Source organism: Marmota flaviventris, chromosome 9 (genome assembly GCF_047511675.1).
Source record: "Marmota flaviventris isolate mMarFla1 chromosome 9, mMarFla1.hap1, whole genome shotgun sequence".
Lineage (NCBI taxonomy): Eukaryota > Metazoa > Chordata > Mammalia > Rodentia > Sciuridae > Marmota > Marmota flaviventris.
The window spans coordinates 71,707,335-71,728,296 of record NC_092506.1 but is presented as its reverse complement, the minus strand read 5'-3'; the positions used below and the strand labels follow the sequence as shown (position 1 = coordinate 71,728,296).

Sequence of the window (20,962 nt, the reverse complement as noted above, 5' to 3'; positions counted from 1 at the left end):
TCAAGCAGTCAAGTGAAAACCTCTTCACTTTCCTACCATCAGTTCTGCTAGAGTATTCTCCCTAGTTGGTGAGGGAATTTTTCATCCTTTCCAAGATTCTTCAATAACTCTTCACTTATGATGACCCAAACTCTGTACTCTCTTGTTCATTAAATGATTTTGTTTCTGTATATCTTTTCTCTGTTCTGCAATATCAGTTTCTTTCTTTTTCCCAAATACATTTAATACAGACAGACAGACACACACACACACACACACACACACACACACGTAGCAGGGAAACATTGGGTCAAGTGACACTTGTGTGTATGTGTGTGTGTGTGTGTGTGTGTGTATCTATCTCTTAACCCAATATTTCCCTACTATCATCGTCTCATTATCTTGTTTTACCAAAATTCTAGGAAGTATTGCATATTTATTAACGCCCCTTTATTACATAATTTTCTTATTTTAACCTATATTATGTTTTCATCTCAACAATCATCTTAAAATTCTCTATCAAAGTTATGGCAGGTTCCATTTTGCTATGTCAAAGCATCAGTCCTGACGTTTCAGGAATATTGGATGCAGCTGCCACTGCTTCCTTTATCAAAAATGTCAATTGTTTAACTTTCAACAAATTATACTCCTGTGCTCTCACTACCTTATTGTCTAACCTTTTATTTGTCTCCTTACTGGCTCTTCCTATAAATGTTGGATTATTTCGGATAGCCAGTGAACAGACCTCTTCTTAACCTCTCCTCCAGATTCATGGCTTTAAATATTACCTATCAATGGACAGCTCCCAAACCTGAAGCCAGGACCTCTCCACTAAATTCAGTGTACATAGCTAACTGTCCAGCTGGCATCTCAGCATCCCTGCTCCCTCTCCCTCAGAGCCAAAGCTGCTTGTACCATAATATTCCTCATCTTAGCTAATTGGTTCTATAATTTTCCTTATTATCAAGTCAAAACAGTCCTAAAGGCTTACTTAATTACTGTTTTTTTTTTCCTCAGCATCATCAGCAAGTCCTCGTCGAGCTTCCCTAAAAATATATTTCAAAGTCAATCAAATGTTACCACCTGCTCTGCTGAATCTGAGTCCAAACCTGTATCATTCCATGGCTGAACCACTGTAATAGCTTTCCCTTTCACCACACTGTGTTCCTCCAAGTAACCAGAGTAATATTTTTCAAAATATAAAGCAAGCCATATCATTTTTATTCTTAAAATCTTCCAAAAGGTGAGAATCACACCTTTTCTCCTCACCCACAAACCTTACACAATATCAGCCCTGCTCCTCTCTCCATTATCATATCCTCACATTGGATTTTCACACATTTCATTCTAGCCACACTGACCTTGATTTTCCTCAAAAAATCCAATCTGTTCCCACCTAAAGATCTTTATGATTGTGATTCTATCTGTGTGGAGAAATCTTCCTTAGGTCTTTACATGATTGTTCTTTTCGTCATTTAAATACCTGCTCAGATGTTACCTCCTCAGAAAAATTTTGAAGTTTGTATGTCCACCTTATTTATGTTAGTAGCAATATTCCCATCACTCTTTTTCCTAATCCACAGCTTTGTCATTGTTTAGTTGCATTTATTATCATCTGAAATTTACATTATTTATTTGGTGACTTTGTTAATGTCTGTCTCTTCATTAGTGTGTGTGTGTGTGTGTGTGTGTGTGTGTGTGTATATATATATATATATATATATATATATATATATATATATATAGTTTCTATATTTAGTCTGCCTGGAATATTGTCTGGAATGTAATATATACTCAATGAAAATTTGGCATGTGTATGGGTTATGCCTGGCTTTACCGCTGGAAGAAAATGCAGTACATACATGTGGCCTGGATTGAATTCAGGTTTTAAAAACTGGCTCTACCCCTTTATGGTCAAGTGACTTTGAACTGCTTACTTAACCTCTCTGGATCTCAATTTTCACATCTGGGAATGAATATAAAGTTTTGTAATTACCTCATAGGGACCTTGTTATGAAATAATAAATTAATTTAAAGGTTAGAACAGCATGCATAGTTATTCTTAATATTTCCTTTGGTTCACATGACCGTTTCAAAAGCATTATTCATTGGTATCATCGTGGAAACTTATTAAAAACCTATCTTCCCAGTTTCAATGAGCCATTTACATTATACTAACAAGAACTTCTTTTATTATCTGCTTTGTTGTTGTTGTTAAATTGCCAGATGTCAGTCATCCAGAGGTAAAGAATTTATGGTCCTTGCACTATGCATTTACAGCTTATATTTTTTCTATATTTAATCTCTATAACATTTAATTTAGTAATGAACTGATCACATTTAATAACATCCCTGTGCAGTGGATCTTGCAAATTCCATTTTACATAGTAGGATGCTGAGGCTCAGACATTAAATCACCTGTCATTACAAAAATCAGACAAAAATCAGGGAAAAAAGGTCTTAGAATGTGTGAGGAATGGAGTTAGGATTTTAGTTCCACATCCAACAGAGCCTAGAATCCAAGCTCATTATCACTGAGATAAGACTTCCCTCAAACTTAAGCTCAAATCTCATCTCTTCCAATAAACTTTTGACTTCCCCCTCTTGGACAGGGTGCTTCTTTAAAAACTAACATAGGTAGAAAACTTACCATATTAAATGATGAATAATTCTGTCTCTTCCAGTGAATTTCTTGAAGGGGATTTTGTTGTGTTCTCTATTTACCAGGATGACATGGAAAGGGGAAAAGTCATTTGGCAATTTGAGGACAAGTTGGTGAATCCCTTCTACAGCAGCTTTGTCTAGTGTATCAACCATCTGCCACAATAGCAAACCCTACAAATGTCTTACATATATTAATTTTGCAAGCATTCAATAAATCTGGGTACACACAGCCCTTGTTTTATATAATGTTACAGCCTTATAGAGGACACAGAGAAGTAAATAGGCAAAAACCATGAAGAACAGAGTACTGTGGATTTCTGGCCCAGATTGAGCACATCCCTGAGGTTCTACATATCAGTAGGCTTATGACAGATGAGAGGAAACTAGCCGTATAAAAAGGAGTGGAAGAAGGCTTCTTGGTCAGGGAGTAGTGCATGCAAATGTTCAAAAACTCATGGAAACTTAACATGTTCAAGTAGTTAGTGACTGCACTTCAAGCTATGATGTAGGACTCAGAGACCAGGCTGGAGAGATGGTGAGGGCAGAGAACATGAATGCCTCCAATAACATACAAAAAGATTTAAACATAAATCTTATTCTAAAGGCAATATGAGACCTCGAAGAATTTTAAGCATGAAAGTGACATAATCCCACTTGTGTTTTACAAAGATCACTTTGGCTGTAATATTGGGTATACATGTTATACGATTCAGAAGAGGATACAGGTATGCCTTTTCAGAAACAAAATTAATAGCTAAATTCATCCGATAGTAATGTCGAAGGGATAATTTAAAACATATTAGGACCAGTGTTTTGTAAAATAGGAAAATGCAAAAGAAAGGAGTAATCAAAGATGCCTAGAGTAAAACCCAACAAACTCCTTTCATTAACACAATCTGAACCGCTCAGCACGGACACCTGTGTTATTTGAAGCCTTCCTGAGCTCTTCTGGGTTTGTCTGGCATTAGCAAAGGTAGATTAGTAAATCCCATGCCTCTGAGTGATTCATCAGTTCTCCTTGCATGAAATTAGTAGACTCTGTCCCCCAACATGATCTGTATCATGAGAAGCTGGTTGACCAGCATGGATAATAGATTCATCTTATCTACAAAAACCCGAGCAGCAAGCATGACCACAATTTAGCAAAGATGTTGAAGTGAATGTCTATCACCTCCTATAACTCCCCTTTGTCTCCAGCCCTATTAAAAAAGGAATATTTGAAGTGCTTTCCTAACAGATATAGAATGTATGTATGGACATGTGGTACTACTTAAATGTTCTGTCTGACAAGTCAGAGATATTCCTTTTAGACTAACAACAAAAAAAAAAAAAAAAAAAATCAAAGATCTAAGTCATTTTCCCAAGTATAAATCATCAATTTTTGTGAGCTGTTATTTCACCTATTCAAAAATAAGTAGATTTATTTTGGAATTTAGGAAGCAGAGAAAAATGGCCATTTATTCAATCTTGAAAATTTCTACAGATGAAGCAAGTTTGGTGGTTAAGGAGGTTAACATGGGAATTTAGTGGGCCTCCAGGTAAGAAGTGAGCCATTAAAGTTGTCAAATGGTGGCCTCTCCAGCTTCATCCAGATATTCAGTTAGTTAGAATGTCATTGAATGACTGATTCTCTTCGGCTGAATTCTTTTATCTCATATTGTTGATTGTTGTGAAATGTCTGAAACTCAAATACCGTTAAGGATCTATTACTTCAAATGATGCAGAGAAAGATTTTTGGTCTCTAAACTTCTCATTTGGGGATAACTTTAGCAATTTTCAATCAATTGTAACAGGAATAAATTCCAGAGTCCAAGTTAATATTTGATGAGGTTACATAATCAGCCATAGCAAATCTTATTCTAGTTTAGTTAAATAATTTTTGATATTGTATAACTTTCCAGCTAAACTCCAAAGTTTATGTATGTCTAATTATTAGTGTGTATTTTAAGTATGTTTGAAAAATATATACATTTATTATATTTAAATACATAAATATAACCCAAACATACATGTACATTAAACACAAATTGACAAACTATGTGTGAATTTTGATCAATTTTCTTGTCTTTGGCTGAAAATATTGCAAGATTTGTAGAACAAAGGTAGGCCTGTATAAGCAGGAGCAATAAGTACAGTCTTTGAATTCAGACAGACTGTTTTGAATCCAGGATTAGTCACTTCCTATGGGACCTCAAGCAAGTTACTTCATCTATTAAAGGCTTTAGTGTTCTTCCCAACCTGTGGTTTACTAATATGTACCTCATAGTGTTGTGGTTAAAAGTAGAAATAACATACACAAATTACCTAAAAGTTTCCTGTAACATCCCAGACTTTTATACACATGCACATTTCTGTAGGCCCTATTTTTTTTTTTTGGAAGATGTCATTTTCAGAATAACTTCATGTTTTCACTCTGCATCTCAGTCAAGTGACAGGTACATACTCTGCTTTGCATTGTGTGTGTGTACATGTATATAATCCTTATATTTGTAGTAAGTTATTAGCTTCTTCATTGATCTTAATATATGTATAACCCATTATCAATATGTTTTATAATTATGTTAAGTATATAAATGGAATCTTTTGAGTTTACAGCTATAACTTCTATAACTGCCTAGCACTATTTGAAGCTTTTCTGTTTGTTAATTCTTAAGAGTTTAGTTCCAGGCTAGACAAACAGTTATAACATTGTGTTTTCTTTTTGGTAGCTTCAAACTATGATATTGTAATAATTCCCACTTCCAGTCTTACATATGATGTAGTGAGCAGTATTGTTTTGTTTGTGCATTAAAGAGTGTTCTTCCTTTTGAAGAACGTCTTCTTCCTTTGGGGAACTGCTCTTCTCTCCATGCCAAATGTGTTATTTTCAGGAAGACTGGCAGTCACAGCACTCCTGGTCACAAAGTTGAATTGTCTCAATCTACTCATTGAAATTACCTGGAAAGCTGGTAAAAACTAATACATCTGGGCACATGTAGACCAAATGATTCTGAATCTCAAGGGTTAGCGCATGGAAGAAAGCTTTTGCATCTAAAACTTTGTGAGTGTTGTTGATGCAGTTTAGGAGCTGACACTTGAGCAAATCCAAGCCAATCAAAGTGTCTATTCTTCAGGATTTTCTATACAGCAATATAGGGCAGACAGGAGTAGCATTTCTTTTGTGCAATAAAGTATGAAATAGAAGGCAGAAAAGTAGCTGTTACTAGGAACTCTTGCTTGGTGGCAAGACAAGGTTTCCTGCAAAGAAAGCCAGAGATAAGAAATGAGAAAAGGAATAAAAAGAAAGAATTAGAAGCACCCAATTCCTATGCTAGACCATGCAAAGAAACAACTAGATAGTACCCCATTTCCTATAACTACAAGACTCTTCCCTTTAATTTTTCTAATAGCCAGACTAAGTTCAAGTCTAGCATTTGTAACTTACCAATGGTGACCTCATACAAACATCTTGGAGTTTAATTTTAGCTAATTGCTTTTCTGAAGTTATTGGATTGTTCATGTCCTAGGCTTATGTAGCCACAACTGGTTCTCAAAATAAGTGTTGTCTGCTATGGTTTCTATGTTGAGTGTCCCCTATAGGTGCATGTGTTAAGTTTGGTCTCCAGGATGGCATCATTGGGAGGTGGCATAACCTTTACAAGGTAGGGCTTGATGGAAAGTCCTACACACATTGAAGGTGGGCTCTTGGAAGGAGTTTATGTGCAACCTCTTGATAGTTCCCCTTGAGCACTCTAAGATTGTTGTAAAAGGAGCATATATGATCCTGCCCATTCATTCTCTTTTCTCTCTGCTTCTATCGGACACCTGATTGTTTGCTCCGGAATGTACTCACACCATGATTGCCACCATCTGCAGCCCTTATTAAAGATCAAACCAATGCTGACCTCTACACCCACCCTACTCAATCTTGGATTTTGAACTTTCAAAACTGCAAGCTAAATAAACCTATTCTCTTTATGAACTAGTTGCTTCTGATGTTTCATTGCAATAGCACAAAGCTGACTATTTCACCTTGCTTATATTATTTGCCTTTTCTAAATCCTACTTACACTTCTTACTATAGAGATAAGATTATAAAACACAGCTCTAGAACAGGATTGGCAGATTGCAGAAAACCTTAATACCTCAAGGTTTACACATACAGTCTCCTTTAAAGTAACCTGTTACTGTGTCCCAACTCCCAAGAATAAAAAAAAGCAATAAAAAGAATGACAGATGAAAAAAAAAATGACTAGTGGCAGGTCTATGAATTCAGGTTTCCACTGTCTAAAAACCTTTATGATTTGGGAGTCAGCAGGCTTTTGTATGTGTAGGAAATATTTTACAGTGTTAACCATTGAACTCAGATGTCAGAGAAAAAAAATGGGTGTTAGAAATATAGTTTACAGACATTTGTAGGGTTGTGAATGTAACTTTTCCTTAGATGTAAGCATCAAAGTCTCAGGATTGAGGAGTGCCTTGTAAACACACCTCAAAGGGCTGATTTAGATGAATCAGCACAAAATGCACATAAACTGAAATTCAGCTGCTAACTCCAGCCTTCTCCATTTTTTCTCAATAAACTAGCTGAGTTATCTTCCTTGTCCTACCCCACAAACCTCTGTCTCCAGGTTATTAACAAAGCTGTCTTTAGTTCATTAATCTGAACTTTACTACCCTCACATCATCTAAAAGAGCTGATATATTTTCTTCTGTGCATCACTTTTTATGACATCTTTCTTTGATGTATTTCCTGATCATCACCAGCATATCTAATGCTTACATGGTGATATTTCTAAAACTAACAGCTTCTAGACAAAATCTACAATGGAAAGAAATTTAGATTGTTTTCTCTTGCTATAACAGAATACCACAGACTTGGAAATTTATGTGGTAAAGAAGTTTATTTGGCTCACAGTTCTGGAAGTTGAGGTGTCCAAGAGCATGGTGTTGGCTTCTTGTCAGGGTTTTTGTGCTATATTATAACATGGCTGAAGGGAAGGTGAGCATGCATGAGACCAGGGCAAGAAGGGGCTCGACTTAAATCCACTCTTGTGATAACTAATCCACTCCTTCAATAAGCATAAGGGCTGTATGCTCATAATCTAATCACTCTTAATGGTCCTAACTCTTAATACTGGTGCAATGGCATTTAAATTTCAACACAAGTTTTGGAGGGTATACTCAAGTCCCAGCAAAGAACTTGCATGGAAATGACAAAACTCTGTCACCCACTAGCTGAATTTTCTAATCAGGGGAAATCTATTTCCATGACATATTAACAAGGTGTGGAGGGTTATGGAGGTTTAATCTAAGGTGTCCTTAGATTTCAGGATTGCCATAGAGGTACTGGATCCTGAGGATAATAGTAATAGCAAAGATCTAGGGAGTGATACAGAAAGAGGTCCAGCAGTCATACTTACTAGATTGTAGGTCTTCAAAAATGGTAAAAGCTGGGGATTTTGTTATTTTCATCTGCATAAAACCCTAGCTGCTATAAATGTATTTTTCTGTAATTCAACTAGTTAGCTAGCAGGAAATAAAATCTCAGTCATTCCTAGCATATTTCTTCCCAACCGCTTCAACCATATCCACAATTATTTCACAGTTCTATGTCTTTACTCAGTGATGACACAGTCCACAAGTTGTTTGGTCATCTCTCTTCACAGGTACCTGCTGCAACATCCAATGCCCCTCTCTGAGTTGTCCCTTCTAGTCTACAAGTGTCTACTACATCTAGTGGGCATTTGTCATTATCTCCACATTTCATTCTTCCCATCATGTTTCTAAGTGCCTCTAGAATTTGGTTCAAATGTCTGCCCCCACACAACCCCTGTGCTTTGTTAGCAGCTAGCATGACTGTGAACTCCAGCAGTGAGTCCTTATTGATTTAGATCAATTTGCACATCCCACTCTCCTGGACTCTATCAGTGATGGATGAGCAACCTGATCCAATACAATCAGAGTGAATTCCATGGTTCTTACTTAACTTTGAGTCAGAAGCCCATCTCCTTCTTTGGGCATGAAATAAGGAAGCCTGTAACTGGGATATCAGCTCAAAGCCTTATAAAACTGTAGAGGTTTCCTGGTTCCTAATGAAGCCAGCATTTTAGATGGCGGAGCAGATAAATTGTATGTGGAAAGTCTTAGTAATAACTTGAGATCATGAACAAAACTATCTCTGAAACCCTTCTTCTGAGTTTTTTTTTAAGTAAATAGTTAATACCTTTTATTGTGTTAGCTAGTTTAAATTGGCACTTTTATTATTTACAACTAAATGAAACCCTGGGACATTTCAAGTTATGAAATTCTTTATGAGATTGTTCAGGGTCCCAACTTCTTAGACTTGCCTTCACATATTCATCTCTGAATATTATTTTCTTTCTTATTCCATTTCAAGAGACTCTCCCCCCTGCTCTACCCTACCCCTCACTTGAGAAATATTTTATTCTCTCCTTCACAAAGACTTCCTACCTCTATAGAGGACTCCTCTTCTTCCTTTCACCTCCTCCACAAAACCTTTAATTTCTCCTAAGGGCTTAGCTTTTTGAAAACAAAAGCAAGGAAGTCTTTGTGGGCTGCTTCTGAGTTCAACCCTGCCTCCTCTGACCTCCCCCTGCAATAAACACCTATTTCAGGTGGGGATAAAGGAAAAGGAAAAACACAAGCAGAGAAAAATAAAAACACTAGTGTCTCAATATACTGCCAGACTATACAGAGACGCATAGTAGGAAAAACTTACAGTAATTTCAAGTGTTTGAGGCATTGTTTGAATTTATACTTTTAAAAGCTTGAATTTTAGTCATTTACCTTAATGGGCTTGATGCATTTTTAATCTTTCAAATTATCCTTTGGAGAAAAGGAATGCACATATGTATTATGAAAATGTTCATAGGCATCAGAATTTATATCATGTGTTACCTGATTTTAAAATTTAAAATATTTGATCTTTTTAGATTCAGCTTAAATTAAAGAATGCACATTTAATTATTAAGAAGAATTTGATGTTACTTTGTATTTAATTCAGGATCACTAGTCAAGTTTATTGATCCTAAAATTGCTCTTCACCCCATTACCATTTTTATCTAACCAGTGTCAATTTATTGTCCAAAATCTGAGATACTACCTCTTCTTGAAAAGCCTTGTCAAATCCCCCCAGAGTTAGCATTTCCATCTTCTGTCTTCTTGTCATTTGTGTTTGAACTGTATATACCTTTTGTATGCTCACAAAAAATTGAGAACCGTGTTTCATTTACCATATATCCCTAGCACCTGGCATAGGGCAGATGTTCAATGTTGAATTGAGATTCTGGGAAAGCATTACATAGTCATAGAATAGATTACTCAAAAGCTCAGTGACCTATCAGATCACACATTTATATTTTTTTCCGATTTTATTTATTCAAGGGTAGAGTCTGACTATCTTAGCCAGAGTTCTCTAGAAAAAATATAACTGATAGATAGATACAGGGTAGGGATTTAGTATGAGAATTGTTTCAATGCTTCTGAAGACCAAGAAGTTACATGATGCTCCGCTCTCTGCAAGCTAGAGATACAGGAAAGTCAGTAATATAATTCAGTCCAAGTTCAAAGCCAAAGGCCTATGAAGGAAAATGGGGAAGAGGGAGTTACATTCCAGAGACAAAGGCCCAAGAAACCTGGGGCTTTGATATCTCAGGGAAAGAAAAGGTACCCATTTTATTTACCTCCAGAACACAAAGGGTGTTTACCCTTTCTCTGTCCTTTTCTTCTTTCCAGACCCTCAACAAATTGGATGTTCCCAATTGTGTCAGTCAAGACACTTCTTTACTCAGTCTACTAATTCAAATACTAATTCCTTCCAGAAACACCCTCACGGACATACCCAGAAAGAATGTTTTATCAGATATCTGGGTATCCCTTAACCCAGTCAATTTGGCACATAAAATGAACTATCACACTGACCAGGACTTCATCCTGATGTGTTCACATCTGTAAATCACAACTGCAAATTGAGATTTATCCCTGGAGTTGACACCAAAACCTTTCTTCACATAGCACTGGCCAAATAAATCACCTTTCTACCTGGAGTCAGGAAAGTGACAAGCAAGAAATACTTGTGGTAAAACAAAAATGACCAATGTGAAAGTTAAGTACACAAGTCCCAGGTGACAGTGATGGGTTCAGTGCTATCCTTACCCAAGAATCACTGAACTATGATTAGAAAACCAGTGTTAACAGAGGTTAATGATATGTCCAAGGTCATGAGGCAAAAATAGGTGAACTCTTTCCACTATGATTCATTTTTTTCTCTAAAATCTGGCCACTAGGTTGGGGATATAGCTCAGTTGGTAGAGTGCTTGCCTTGCATGCACAAGGCCCTGGGTTCAATCCCCAGCACCACCACCAAAAAAAAAAAAAAAAAAAAAAAAAAAAATCTGGCCACTTTCTTCAAGAATCTCACATTTAAGTGAGAAAGAACCTGTTGTCATCTTAATATCCAATCAGATTAAAATATGGCCCAATAAAACCAATGTAACTAAGTAGGTTTATCACTACTCAACATGAGCCCAGAATTTAAATAAATCCTTTGAGGGGACACTTGCATCCACTAATAGAATGTTAACTAACATGGCTCTTGTTCATTTGGATTTTAGCTACATTAAAGGATAATTAGGAGTCTAAAACTTCAAGGCCCTAAATGGCTAAAATGATTCTTACTTTAATCCTTTTCATTTGACATTTTATATCTGGTTTGTTGTTAATCATTAGATGAATCCCATTTAGTCTTCTAGTAAGAGATATAGATAAAGACTAATTTTCCCTCCCAATGTGTCTATCCAAATGTACATAATACATATATCCAAATGTATATATAAATGTATAAATATGTATATATTTATAAACACATTATACACAGATAAATATTTCCATTCATATGCTTTATAATAAACATTGTTATGTATACTTTATATACATTTTGTATTTTACATTATATACACATTTCTTTCATATAATTGATATTTATTCTTGTATTTATGTGTGTCCTAAGATAGATAATAAATCCATAGATAAGAAGAAAAAAAGACTATTCTTCATTAGTCGAGGCCAGTGCTCAGTGCTACCCTTTCCAGTGCTGGCAGCAGTATTAGCTGCAACAATTAAATATATAAAGCTTAATCATTTATTGAAGGTTGAACCTTATATGTAAATCGTTCAACAAGGGCTGTCTCATATCTTGACAATAAGTCTATTGCATAAGCTTAGAACCACTACTTTACTTCTTTAAATAAGTTAAGACTTTTGTCCAAACTAGTGTGTGGCAGAGCTATTTAGATGCCATCTGGAGGCATGGAGAATATTAAGAACATTTTTGGAATAAAATTTTTATTTTCTGACCAGGTGTGGTATGCTCAGATTGCCTTTAGGTCTTCAGTACATTTATCAAAAGGAAAACTAAGCCAAATGGCAAAGAATCTTCAGTTAGCATTGGAAAGAAGAAATAAGCATCAAGGAAAAGAAAATTAGTAGGTGGTTAGAGATATACTTATTTCTGTTTAAGATTATTTCTTAACATTCATGAAATAAACTGTACTCTTCCCCCACCATCTACTTAAACTTTGCTCAAAACTCACTAATATCACTCTAACTCTAGGTGAAAATAACAAGAAACATGATATCACATTTGTATTTTTAGCATTTTTCTAACTCATAAAAGAATACAGTTATAACAGTATTCCAGTTATGTTTTAGAAGTTTTCAAATGAAAATATAGTTTCTCAAACTTAAAATTGGTAAGATTGCAAGCTCTATTATGATGTTCAATGTTATTGTTTAATTCAGGTGATATAATGTATATTGTATGATACATCTCATTTTAATATTACTTCATTACTTTCAAATTATTTTTCTGATATTTCATCCACCTCATGAAAAGGAAAATAAAACATGGTGTTCCTCATTTTGCAAATGAGGAAATGAACACTCACTAGTGTTCACAAGAGTTTCCCAAGATCACTCAATACATAGCAAAAGCCATTTTAAATTCACATCTTTTTCTTACAATCTCAGTCATTTTTTACTCTCTTGCTTTCTTGTTTTTTGGCTTTACTTTAATACTAAAAAAATCCAGATAATCACCTTACTCAAAACTAACTAAAAATCTAAAACTGCAGTCAATAGTTGGGCATGGTGGCACATGCCTGTAATCCCATGACTTGGAAGGCTAAGGCAAGAGGATGACGAGTTCAAAGCCAGCCTCAGCAAAAGCGAGGTGAGACCCTATCTCTAAATATAATACAAAATAGGGCTGGGGATGTGGCTCAGTTGCTGAGTGCCCCTGAATTCAAAGCCGGTACCCCCAAAATAAATAAAAAATAAATTTTAAAAATGCAGTCAATAATGTCTCATTCAAACAAAGTTGAAATCAGAAGCAACAGTCCCTCATAACAAATTATACTTTAACATGCCCCTCAGATCATTTAAACTTGCATTTTAAAAAGCAACTATCATAAATGTTCAGGAGAATGAGAGAGAGTTACACATACAAAATTTTCATTTTGTTTAAAATTTGCTTCCATTTTATGATTTGAGGTGTTGCATGGAAATTCCAAACTGATCCATCATGATGTAAAATTTACAATATGGTTCAAATGTAACAGTGCAGAATTGAATATGGAGGCATGCATAATAACCTTCCTCTTAGAAATCTGGAGGAGTTGTAATTTCAAAATTTTTGTGCAATTAGATTAAATCATAATGCAACAGTAAAAAAAAAAATTCATTTTGTATCTCCAGAAAGAGAGACCCTTTAACCCTCTTGACATTGGCTATCTTTGTTTGTCTTTCCTTACAATGATTATAATTTTTTCTGGTAATTTCTACTAAACTATTTTTACCAATATAATGAAGTATTTTTAGTGTATGTATCCTGAAATCAAATTATATGTTTAATGATTTAACACTTAATAGTTTTATGAATGTGAGTAACTTTCTCCACCCCCTATCTGTGTGTGTATGTGTGTGTGTGTGTGTTCTACTGAGTGGGGTGATAATAATGTACACTTGTGGAGTGGTTTTGAGGACCAGATGCATTCATTAGTATAAAGCATTTCAAATATGCCTGACTCTATTAAGCATTTTTCGAGCATCAATTATCAGTATCATCATTGTTACTAGATTAGGTGATCTTTAGGTGATGGGCATTGAGAGAGTATGTCCGCTTTCTCCCTTGAATCTTTCTAGAGAATCTTTCCCCAACCCATTAATTATTTCCCCTGTGGATTGTCTCCTCCCTTTGGCAATGTTCTTGATTATTATTCCTTCTCTAAACATTTTCTCTCATTCTAGATGTGCTTTGAATGCCCTCTGTGGTGCCTGGAGTTCATGGTTTGTTCAATCAACAAGCATGAATAGGTCACCTTTCCTGGGACGGCTATATATATATATATATATATATATATATATATATATATATATATATATATATATATATGATTAGGTAGTGAAATAATGATATCTGCTTTCAGATAGCTGAAGAGTTAGAAAGAAAGATAAATGTGAATAAGAGTCCTTACTGCAGAAGGATCTATCATTGAGTGCCTACTAGGCTTTATCTACAAAACTATTCCATGTGATAAGCCTGAAAACAAAAGAGAAAATGTCCTTTCTTACTCATTTTGTCATACTAGAACAAAAATCCAGGCCTCTACATTGGCCAGTTAATAAAATGAATGTTTTTAATCCAATGTAGGTTTCTCTGTGCCTGCATTCAATGATAAAATATACAAGAAACAAAATATTTTGCAAGGAATATTTATTACTGCATCAAGACTGAATTGATGCTAGTGTTATTTAACCACCTGCTCACCAAGCTTGTTACTTTAGGGACAGGCTGTTTTCAACCTGGGCTGTTTGGGTAGAAAGAACAACACATGCTTTTCAGCACAGTCTATCATGTTTGGTGGGGCCTCAAGGATGCTCCTAGGTGAACTGACCAAATGCTTTGCCCAACACTTTCAGATGCAGTTGAAATGCATCACACTGCTCTACCTGCAAGCTACACATCACTCAGACCTGGTTGTTCTTCTGATGATAAGGGATTTAATATGTATACATTTGTTCCTTGGTATGTGCAGGGTATTGGTTCCAGGAATCCTACAGATAGCAAAATTCATGATGTTCAAGTCCCTTATTTAAAATGGCACAGTCTTTTCATATGACCAGCACACATTCTCCTAAATACTTTAAATCATCTCTATATTAGTTATGGTACCTAATACAATGTTAAATAAATTGATGTATCATATTGTTTAGGGAATGATTACAAAAAAAAAAAGTACATGTTAGGTACGGAGGCATTTTTTTTCCTGAATGTTTTTGATCCACCGTTGGGCGAATTTATGGATGGGGAACCCTCAGATACAAAAAGATGACAGTATTCTGGAAATCTGAAATTTATTGTTAAATTTATTGTATTACCTTCTGTAATCCTCCTTGCAACAACTTCCTAAATTATCAAGTCTACCTTGTAAAATGAGGCATTGAGTGATTAAGTGACTTACAGGAGTTTGCACAGCTAGGTATTGACAGATCTGAGGTTTGAACTGAGCCTGGGTCAAATGTAGATTTTACAAAGAACTGCCTGCTGTGCAGTTTTAGCATTTCTCTGTCCACTTTGTCAAGGCCGGCTGTGCTATTTCACAGAGCATTGTGCTTTTCCCTTTGGAAAGCTCAGCATTTGAATGGCTGATCTAGGGATTCTTGCCTCTGGTTTCCAAGGGGATGTTTCTCAACTTGAACACTTGAGTCTGCATTTGTGCTCAGTGGGGAAGGAAGTGTAATGATATTAAATGAAGGCAACACTGACTGTGAAATCAGTTATTTTTCAAATCTCAGGGTTATTGAATTAATAAATTAGTCTTAGAAGGCTGTGTATCATTCTTGGAATCCTGAGAAGGGAAATTGAATATTAACCCAGTTCACATTCATAATGCACAATTTATAGCCACAAGCAGACAGAGCCATATGGTGGAGACATTCTTTCATTCTTTCAGATTATTTTACATTGGGTGATCCTTATACAGCAGGTCTCCTAAGTGACTTATCCTGTGTGATCAAAATCGTGAAACATCTGTTGATAATAACTTTGAGAACAAATTGGTACTTCCCAAACCTGTTTGAATTATACCAAAAAAAAAAAAAAGTCTACTTTAATAATGAATACAAAGTGTGCAGATAGCATTTGAAACACACACGCAAACTTGTTCATTATCACCTCAAAATTACACTGGCTAGCACTGCTGAAATCTCATTCAGAGAAAACTCAGCTCCTTTGTGAAAATGTGGGACTATTTTTTTCTTTTCAATTGTAGAAACATGGTTGCTAGTTCTTAAAAATCTAGAAAAGGAGATTAAATAACCATACTTTTGCTGTTACATATGAAGCATGTCAAAGCTGAATAGTTTCAAAACCTCAGGAGAAAGTTGAGCCTTCTTAACATTTATAAGCCACTACTGAATTGCCAGGTCCCAGTTCACCACAGAATTTTCTGGCCATCTGGTAAGCTGCCACAGACTACACGGTTGCAGCCAAAGACATACTCTACACCAGAAAGTCTGTGATTCTCATCACAAACTCCCTTTTGACTGGCTTGGCACCATGGTCTGTTGAGGATGAGCCTGTGGAATACTTTGTAGTATTTTTATTTCTGCTGTGGCTCCTCCTTTCAGTTGTGTATTCATCATGAGGTCCCCCTGGGCAGTAAGGATTCCAAAAGAAAAATGCAGTGAGATATTTCCATCTCCTGCTCTGGATGAGTGGAGTAAGCATAATAGATCTTTTTACTCCCCACAATTTTAATCTTTCATTTTATTGAGCCCAAATGAAAGTGCACTAAGTTTTAAAAAGTGCTATTGCCCACTTTCCATGCCACGTGGAAGACTCAGGAGACTTGGCCTTGACTATACACACAAATTAACTTTTAGCCAACTGCAGAGTTCCTGACCCAGGGTTTCCTGTCATGTGTTAGTGACAAATCTCTGTTCTAGTCAGTTGCCCCCTACTTATTTTTTCCCTTACTTGCTTACTATTATTTTTTTTTCTACTCTGCAAAGCCATATCTTTCACTTCTTTAGAAAATCATCTACTAAATGGACTGAATAGTTTTAATTTGTCACTTCCTTATAACACAGTTATAATGATTATAGTAATGATAGCTTCAAAGTAGTCGAGATATGCTGGAGCCTCCTCACACCAATTTTATTTAAACTCTACAACAAACTAGCAATTAGGTTTTTATTATCCTCATTTTAAAATATTAGAAAACTGAAGGTTGTAAGAGTTAAGTAAGCTAAATTTCAAGGATCCTGAACTCAGTCCTATTTTGATTTTTCCATACCCTATTTCTTACTATAAATGGTAGTTTTTACTAATTCCGTATACAGATGAAAAAGCTGAGGTTTAGAAAGTTAAGTATCTTACCCAGTGTATTGGGCTTATGTGAAAATACCAGGTATAGAGAAAAATCATGCAATTATGTCAATCTAGAGTACTCTTCCTTCTTGCTTATTCTCCCCTTAGCATCACCATCTGTTTAGCCAGAAAGCAATCCTCACTGATCACATGCAGTTAGCCACTGAATTCTGTCAATTGCATGTTTCTAATCTCTTTCCAGTCCCACCTACTTTTCCCAGGTGGACAATGCACTTCAGGCTATCATCAGGTCTCATCAGGATTACATCAACCAGCTAACTAGAAATCCAGCCCAGTGTATAACACACTTAACCAAAATAAAACATGACTGCGATACTCATAACTCCACATTGATTTTTAGGGGAAAAATCCGCCTTCTGGGTGTAGTACCTAAGGCATAATGTAGTCTACTCTCACTTCCAGCTCATTCCTTACCACTACCTTGTATCCATACTCCAGGCACATGGCATTATTTGGAATTCTCCAAACTCATGGGGTTCTCTGTTTCTCATTTCTCTTTCTTTCAAATGCTCTTCTCCATCTCTTCACTTTTGCCTAACCAAGGTCTGGTCAATCATTATGTGCAAGCTTAGGTATTAGCTCTTTTGAGAAGGCTTCCCTGACTACCTCTTAATTCTTGGGTGCCTTTCTCTTCTACTGGGCATTTGAAAGTCCTCTGTCAAGACGTGCTAGCTCCTGTCCAGAACTTATAAGTTGACCTCCCTTGGTAGCTTCTTACAATAATACTAATGGCCCCAACTTTCTTCTCATCTATTTGGATAAAGAGAAAAAATATGCCCTAGTTTTAGAACCATTCATAGATACACATTTTCTATCCTACAAGTTGTCTGCTGCTTGAGCAACATTCATTCAGTCAGAAAATAAATATTTATTGATCACCTACGATTGTATTCTCTTCTGTTCTAGGCTCAGTGTGTACAGCAGCAGACAGAAAATAAAAATCCGTACCCTTAGATAACATATATCCTAGTCAGAGACACTAAATAAGCTGAATAAATAAGATAAGTATACCATACGGTGATAAGTGCTATGGGAAAAAGTAGAATAGATTTTTATTGAAGTTAGCCACTCAAACAGATTTTTAAAATTTGTTTTTCCCCTGAAATGGCAAATGATATTCAAAATAATCATTGTCTTCACATTTTGCTAGCAGGGAGATGCTGCTATAACTATACTCTGTTGGCTGGACTTCAGACACTATCAGAAAGGGGGAAGGATGAATTAGTAGGTTTGCTTTGACAAAGCATCAGGATATTCTACAGATATAACTGTGGTATAAACTTAAATAAGTCCTGGTCTGGATTAGTGTACACACTCTTACATCGACACACATACACAATCACTGAGGAAACTTTTTATGATAAGACTACAAGTTATAGAATTCTATTTTTTTTTTCTGGACAGAAGCCACCTTCAAATATTAGTGGAAACTTGACCTATCTCCCTATTGACTGGGTAATTGGTTATTAACAAGGTCTAAACAAAAATTCATAAATGCTGGTAATAATAGGAGGATAAAGGAGCCCCTATGTACTATTGATGGGAATTTAAATTAGTACAGCAATTATGCAAAACAGTTTGGAAGCTCCTCAAAAAACTAAAAATAGAACTACCATATGATCCAGCTATCCCACTCCTGGAAATACATCTTAAGGTAATGAAGTCAGCATACAAAGGGATACCTACATACCCATGTTTATTGCTGCAGTATTCACAATAGCCAAGGTATGGAATAAGCCTTGGTACTTATCAAGAAATTAATGGATAAAAAAAATGTGGTTCATATACACAATGAAGTATTATTCAGCCATAAAGAAGACTGAAATCATGTCATTTGCAGGAAAATAGATGGAAACCAGAGACCATCATGTGAAGCAAAATAAACCAGACACAGAAAGACAGGTGTCACATGTATTCTCTCATAAGTGGAATCTAGAGTAGTTAAAGAAAAAAACAAAAAGCACCTGAAAGTAGTAGAACTACTACTAAGGAAGGTGGAGGGGCCTGGGAGGAGGAGCAGAGTGAGGAAGTTAAGCACAGTGAAACTCGTTAATTTGTACAACTAATAGGTGTTAATAATTTTAAGGAGTAAAAAGCAATGTTTTGTGCTCTGATGGGTGTTGAGAAGATGAGATGCCAAGCTGTGAATATGAATGTGCTTCTGAGCATTGTCAAGACCAGAATCAAGATACTGACCACTCCTATGCATGTCCTTTGAGTCCCCATAACTTCCTAGGTTTTGAGAAACAGCACTTCCCAGCTGACATTGAAATTGGCTGCCCCCCCCCCCGCCTTTTTTTTCTATGAAATTAATAAAATAGTACAAGGAAATTAACCATGTAGTTACCGTGAAGCAATACTTTGCTACAAGTATCTGTTTCTTCCTCCTCAAGCTCTGCCTAATTCTTTGGTTGTGTCAAGAGTTCCCCCTGAATGTTACTGGAACACCCTGTTATATATCCCACTCCATCTTCACAGCCTTAATCACTTCACTTCATTTAATCACTTCATCCCCTCCCCTCTGTTAAGCTGCAGCAGATTGAGGATCCTATCTCTCACACTAAATTCCTTGCTTCTTGCCAAGTGCACACACAATAGTACATATAAGGAGGAAGAAAGAAACTGAGTTTCTAATAAAAGAGAATGCATACCACAGAATCAGAAAATATTGGTGCTGAAGAAGTCTGGCAGTTCATTCAACACTATATTTTTTTTTTTTTACATTTTAGAGAAAAATGGAGTTTCACAGAAGTATATCGACTTACTCAGGGTCAACCCTGCTGCCCAATTAGGAAAAAAGCTATCCATATACCTGTATTACTCTTTATTCTGGAAGGAAATTTTGGATTATAAAATATACTAAGAAAATATAGGTTATTTTGATCAATCAAAAATAAAATGATTAATAATATTGCAAGGTGTTTTTTAAATGAAGATGAACTACTTCCAGTTTAGCTATGAACATTTTGCAACATAGTATTTTGTATATGGGGTTTAGACTCAAATCCAACCTAACACAGAATTCTTTTAAAAAAATATCTCCCATGAATATTTAGCAGGTACAATCTCCTATAGCCTAAACAAGTCATTCTGAGATGATACTTCCACTAGTTTCCTTATCCCTGCCCTAAGATATCTTGTGACCTCAGGTATGCCTCCAGAACTATAAACATCAAAAATAGGAAGAGAATATATTTCTTCCACTAGTTTCACTGAAATTTTCATTCTATTCCCTTGAAGATATTAGACCTTTCAATTTCTCTCATGTGTGAAAATATTCTGACTTTTACTTTTTAAAAATATTCTGATTCTTACGACCTCATCACTATATCACAGGAAAAACAAATAAGGTAAAAATGTCTCTTCCAGTTTCCTGCCTGGATATCTATGCTGCATCATGCCAAATTCAGCTTAATTGTTTAAACATTTTAGATTGTACTGTAGTATTTGCAGTGACCTTTGTTCAAGGACAGTGATATTCTGACCAGCTTCTGTAGATATAACTTTCCTTTAAGGATTCTGGATAGTTGTTTGCTCCTGATAATTTTCATCTCTCTTCCCCATTTTCTGTTTGAGTTTCATCAGTACTTTCATGTCCTGAAAATCCAAGATTTAAAGAAATGTTAATTCTACTGAAATGCTATTTCCTCTGCTTTTGGCTTAGCAATTCCCAGCCATCTTTCAAGCATTAGTTTAACCATTACTTCCTCAAGTAAACTGTTGGTAACCTTTCAATCTAAATTAGCTAGCCCTGTCATTATTTTCTCCCATCGTACTTGTAATTTGATTTTATTTGCTTATTTCTTCTTTAATGCCTGCCTGTGTCAGTAGATACTCAAACTCTATGAAATCAAATAGGCATCCTTA

At 35.7% G+C, this 20,962-nt stretch overlaps 1 protein-coding gene and 1 non-coding gene across 12 annotated transcripts in view; both read left to right on the top strand.

Annotated features, from left to right (window-relative positions):
- Dlg2 (discs large MAGUK scaffold protein 2) overlaps nt 1-20,962 on the top strand; it is a 2,015,095-nt gene that overhangs the window by 1,369,937 nt on the left and 624,196 nt on the right. The window lies entirely within an intron of this gene.
- On the top strand, nt 10,935-11,007 carry Trnaa-ugc (transfer RNA alanine (anticodon UGC)). Its single transcript has one exon. It is a non-coding gene; the product is annotated as a tRNA-Ala (tRNA).